This window comes from Miniopterus schreibersii (genome assembly GCF_964146895.1).
Source record: "Miniopterus schreibersii genome assembly, chromosome: 4".
NCBI classification, from domain to species: domain Eukaryota; kingdom Metazoa; phylum Chordata; class Mammalia; order Chiroptera; family Miniopteridae; genus Miniopterus; species Miniopterus schreibersii.
The window spans coordinates 62614138-62620137 of NC_138105.1; positions in this window are offsets into that span (position 1 = coordinate 62614138).

Genomic DNA, 6000 nt, shown 5'->3' on the forward strand with positions numbered 1-6000 from the left:
GCAGCCAGCAGGTGGCCCTGACTAACCATGGAGTTGATCTGAAGTCAGTAAGCCTTTCTACTCATTAATACAGTTGTCCGCGATCTTCGACTTTGTGGGCGGTTGGCACTCCTAACCCCCCCATCATTTAGGGTCAACTGTATTCTCTAATTATAGAATTCTTTTCATCAAATGTACTTCAAATAGAAAAATATCTGGCTGTATCTCAGCTTTGCAGCAAAGACCACATGTAAATTAATAGCTATAATAATTTTAGGTCTCTCTCTCTTTAAGTTATAAGCACCCCTGCCACACAAGCAACAAACTCGAAACCTTAACTTACATCCAAAGAAGCCAGTATTTTAGTATTTCTATCAAGGAAATTCAGAGTAGAATTAGTATGATTTACTTAAATATATATATATAAAATCTTTAGGGTTATGGGTTCAGAGAGCATTTGTTAAAATGACAGTGATTGTAAATTATATATTACATTAATGTCACACATCATGTTTCAAAAATTATTTTCTGTTTTCCATCATTATGTTGCTAGATTCTGCCAGTCATTACGTATCCACGTGCTACTTCTTCCGAACTTCCTTTGAACGACCCTAGACTAGCACCTGAAAAGACAGAGCCCAAAGCTGACTCCAGGCTCCCTGGGACTTTCTCTCTACCCTCTTCCCCCCTTGGCACAGTGGCCTGGTCTGAGGGTCTTTGGATGTCCCTCCAGCCCTGACAGAAGTTCCAGCCCGAGGCACTAGAAAGACTGAGGCAGGATGTGAGGTCACCAAGGTATGGGAACAAGATGTGGGTAAGCCTGGTGGAGGGACTGTGGGTACTGAGCCCTTGGTTTCCAGCTTCTAGGATTCTTGCAGCAAAGTAGGCGCTGGCCTGACGTTCTGAGAAGGGAGGGTTTGGCATCTGCCAGGGTGGCACCAACTCTGCAGGGAGCCTCTGTGTTGACACTTGACTCGCCTCAACCAGAAAATTGTAATAAGATTAGACTGAAGGGTGAAATGATCCCGGAGCTGTACAGCGTGCAGCTTGCATAACTGTAACCAGCAGCCCAGGAGCCAACCAAAGTGAACACCTGGGCCAATTGCTTCCTAGAATCCCATTAAGTCCCCACAATTGCCCTCAAAGGCAGGAGCTATTTGTTGCTGGTTACAAAGGCTTCCTGGAGTAGCCTTCATTAGAAAAGTGTCTGTGACCAGGAAAGCCTGGATGGAAAAACACCTAACCCTAGACTATGAAAGGGGCCTCTGGGCGCCTGCCTTCACCGTGAGGCAGAAGGGGATCGGGGAGGGCTGGGGGCCGGGAAGCTGACAGGTGTGTGCGGAGCAGAGCTCACCACCCAGTGGCGGGGTTGGGGGCGATGCACGGGCCATTGGCTCAGACTCCTCTCTCCCAAAGGGCCTCCAATTAGGCTTTTGACACCATCTACCCGGGGGTTAGACCACGATCGCAGAGGCAAACTGGCAGGACTGATGTACAGTACAGCGCAGGGAATACAGTCAGTGATACTGTGATAATGATGGGCCGTGCCAGGTGGGCACTTAACATACCAGGGGGCCCCTTTGTAAAGTAGATGACTGCTGAACCACTATGCTGTACCTCTGAAACTAATATGAAATAATATTGACTATAAACTGTGCTTGAAAAATAAAAATTTTATAACTATAAATAAAAAGGAGGAGGGGAGAGGGCTGTCGAGGACAAAGCAATCAAATTGGAATCTGCATCTTCTCAAAATCAGCTTTTACCTTGCAGCCTTAATTTGGGCAAACATATTGTAAAATACTTAGATGTAAACATTAGTTTTCAGAAGACAGTCACATATACACTTGAAAAGAGGACTTTCTAAGCAAAACTTTAAAAACATAAAATTTCCAAGGTGCGAATATGTCCCCCCCGCCCCCTAGTGCTTCTGTTTAAAGGATAGATGTGTGTTAGCTGGTCAGGTAAAATGTTTAAGTGTATGGGCTTAACGTGTAAAATGTTAAATAGCTATGCATTTTTTCATTCATGGTTATAAGTATAATAAATTTAAATGGTCTCAATCAAAAAAAAAGAAAGAAAAAGAAAATGCTCCCCGTATAACGAACAGTACCTTTGTCCCACCCAGAGGGGGATGGAGGCTTGGCCCGCTGGCAGTCCAAGGAAGACGCAGGTGCCACTCTCTGAGGGTGCCCAGGGAAGTTCAAGGCCTGTCCAAGGAAACCCTCATCCTGTCTGGAAGAGGCCACCTGGCAGTGGGTCTAAGTCACAAGACCAAGCAAGACACCTCCCACCTCAGATAACCTCAGAAGAGCTTGACCAGAGAGAGAGGCCAGGAGGGGTCCAGAGCTGGCCCAGGCCCCTTTCCTCCTCTGCCCTGGGGGACTGAGACCGGAGGGGAGTGGGAGGGTGGAGTGTATGCCACTCGCCTCCTCACCTCTCCTCCTCTGATGGGGGAGGGGAAGAGCTTTGTTTGGACATGAGATCAACATTCCAAAGTAAGCTGATTGTTTATTAACTGTGATGTTTTCAGGGATGAACCAGTCTGCTTGAGATGTTATCAAGTGATGGGAACAGTGGTCAGAATGACCAAAATGGTTTCAAGTTTGTGCCTCCAAATGAGCTGAAACTCCACAATGAGCAGATTCCAGGAACTCTTATTCACAATTAAGCTTGAAGTTCAGACACGAACTATATAAGGGAGAGCGAATTGAGAGTGAGGCTGTGGAAATAATAGGGACCACTTAGGCGTGCAGCTGGTAGGTGGCAGAGTTGGGACTGAATCCAGCTCTGATTCTGGTGTCCATGGGGCCCTCAATGCCACCTTGTAGGTGTCCAGAGCTTCCCACCTCAGTATCTCATCTAGACCCAGCATTTCCCTGGTATATTCTAGCCGTAACAGAACAGCTTGGCAAACTGGGAAGTATTAAAAAATTCTAAAGACAGCCTGAAAAGGACTTGGTCTGCAGGTTTACTAATAGAACTGATGATTACCACATCAGCCAATTTGGTAACAGTAAATGCCGGATCGCGTGGAACACATTTACAAGGTTAATAATGAACTCTGTTTGCCTCCGACACATTCTCGACCCCTCAGTCAGAACCCTCCTAGTTTACGACATTGCTCAGTGTGGGGTGGGCAATGGGATTATCGGAAGCAAGCAGTTTGTCCAGCTCCTCCTGCCCACTCCCGCCACTGAGGGCTCACGAATGGTCAAGAGTTGCCTTCAGCCTGTTCATGCTCCTGTGTATAAAAGCACAGAGATGCCCTGACAGCATCAGAGGATGGTCAAGCTCCAAATTCAAACCCGCATCCATCACCTGCTCCCCTGCCCCGAGTGCGCAGGGATTCGTCTATAAAGCAGATACCCTGCAGGTGCCTGGAGCACAGCATCACATCATCTCTCTATGCGTGAGGGTGTTCTCTTGCGGGTGTCAAAGAAATGAAAACAAACCAAAGTTCTGATAAATTTGTTTTGGAATTTTTGGGAAATATCTGGGCCTTTCTTGACCTCTGAGCAGCCCTGCCACCTGGGGAATGAAGCCAGTGTAAACTGAGCTCAGCCAGACTCATGTGTTTGCACAACTTGGCTCAGACACCGCCTTGTATTTTTTCCCTTTAGTGCATGGATTCCTCAAGGACCCTTGGCATTAGGGTCCTCGTAGCTGTTTCTCCAGCTTACACTCTCCCACCCTTGGAATAGTTCCTGCTGTTGGCTTCATTTTAGTAACTGGAGACCTATAGGTAAGATCCTCTAGGTCTTGGGGACCCAGAGACATCCCTTCTAAATTTGAAACCTACTGTGGCATAGAGAACTCTTTCCTTTCAGCAGCCCCCTCTAGTGTGCCGGCCTGGGGGGTTGCTCCCTTCCCTGTGACATTCCCAGTCACTTTATAGTAGGGATTGGTGGGCTCCGCACGCGTGGGAGGGGTGCTGCTGTTTCTTCCTGTGTACCTCAGCTGAGTCCACACAGCTGCCACCGGGGGCACCTTGGGTCCCTGTTCTGGACTCACACAGATGCTGACCTTGAGAGATGGACCAGAGTTGTGCGGTGCGCTCACTCCGGTCAGCTCAACCTACCTGCCTCCCTTTACCTGCCCTCTGGGCCCAGCCCATGCAGGTGGCCAAGCTGACTTGGCCAATTTGGGGTTATCTCTACGCAGAAATGACTACAAGTGAAGTGAGAGTGCATCTGCCTTGGGCCTTTAAATGTCCCACATCTTTGCATTTTGGGAGGCTTTCTGAGGGGTGGTGCATCTCTCTGGAACCCTCAGATCTCACCTGGACACCTCCCTTTCTTTTACTCACCCGTGGAGTGTAGGGGCCAGGGGGCCTCCCCGAAGGGAGAAGCTGCCCACAATTCACCTCTCCACTTGGTGAAATTTGCACGTCTCCTTTTGGCTTGTGATCTCCCAACCCAATTTGATTCTGAGAGCCACTCATGGCACCATAGCCCGATGCTATATTCTGGTTGGTTTCACACTGGCCTAGGGTGACACCATTCCTCCTCCTTCCATCCTATTTCTTCTTCAATGCTACTGTTCACTGTTAGAAGTCCAGTCTTGGAGCACCAGGCTCCAAGCCTCGGCACCGTGATTTTCCAAGTCTCCTGAGATGAGGGGGCAGAGCTGGCTCATGCTACCTGAGGCTTAGACAGCTAGGATGGTGCTGGGGGGCAGGAGATGCCAGCCAGTGGGAACCTAGAACAGAAATAGCAAGAAAGAATCGAGGAAGGAAAGAAAAGGTGATCCATATCAGAAGTGCCCTCAGGAGCCCAATTTATGGGCTCGGTACACACTACTCAATATCAAAAGGATTCTGCATGAGAATTTGGGGAAATGGTGACCTTCAAGTATCAAAAGACCCAAATCAAAGGGAGAGTAAATTATATTCATCAAAAGCCTGAACCAGAAAGTTTCTCTGGTAATTAGAAAGTCTATTTCCAGGACATCCTTTTGCCTCAGCATTCCAGAAATTGAAGTTTTACTAAACTTCAAAGTTTCAGACTTAAACCGTTTGCAGCAGGTCCCCTAATGTCTGTACTTCTCCCACTGGGGTGGATATCAGGGGCCAAAAGCCCACAGGACAGACATGGCACTACTTCCTAGAGTGGAAATGGCGTTTAAAGATTTGGAAAAAAGAAACGCTATTCAAAAGTCTAAAACACAGTTACCTAATGGAATAGAATACAAACGCAGAGAGGTGGGGGACTTGTGCTGCGTCACAGTGCTCAGTGGGGAAGCTGGGCCTCACACCCTGTGCTCCACTCTCAGGATGGGCCTCAGGGCCCCTCCAGGATTCAGGGCTGGAAGACCTATCGTAGGCGTCTACAAACACGTGCCACATGGAAGGGAGGGGACAAGAAAGAAAAGGGCAGAAAAGGAAAAGAAAGAAATACAAAGAAGGGAAAATGGCCCAGAAGCTGAATCTTCAAACCTAACTCTAGATGCAGGAAGCCACCCTCACACTCCCTTGTCCTGTCTTCCTGTCTCCCGGTGGCTCGGGACCAGCCAACCTGCAGGGCGCGTGGAGAGAGGAGGGACGCTCGGAGCAGCCACTCAGGCCAGCACAGTTTGTAGCCCCAGGGGAGGTGGGACAGTTTCCTAAGAACCTAAATGGCAGGTGACCGAGGGCAGATAGCGAGGCATGCACAGGAAGGGGTACTGCCTTCCTCCTGGCTCTCAGGAACCTTCTCGCATCCTGGAAGTTAGGTCCAATTATCGTTCCTTTTGGATTAGAGGGTAACTTCCCAGGCTCAGCTAGAGGGAGGGGAAACTGCTCTAATGACGGTTTCTGATCCCTTCTCCTCTCCCCGGGCCTGTTTCCTTTGACAGGAGCAAGGCCCACATGTGGCTTTCCACCCCCATCTTAGCTCTTCTAAGGAGCGTTCTAAGCCCCTTGAGGTGCCTTTAAAGGCTCCTTCGGGTGGAGAAAACAAATTAACTATGGAGCCATCAATTGCACACAGACCCCTTGGAGTAGATCACAGAGCTGAAAATGCCACCCACCCCGTGTGGCAG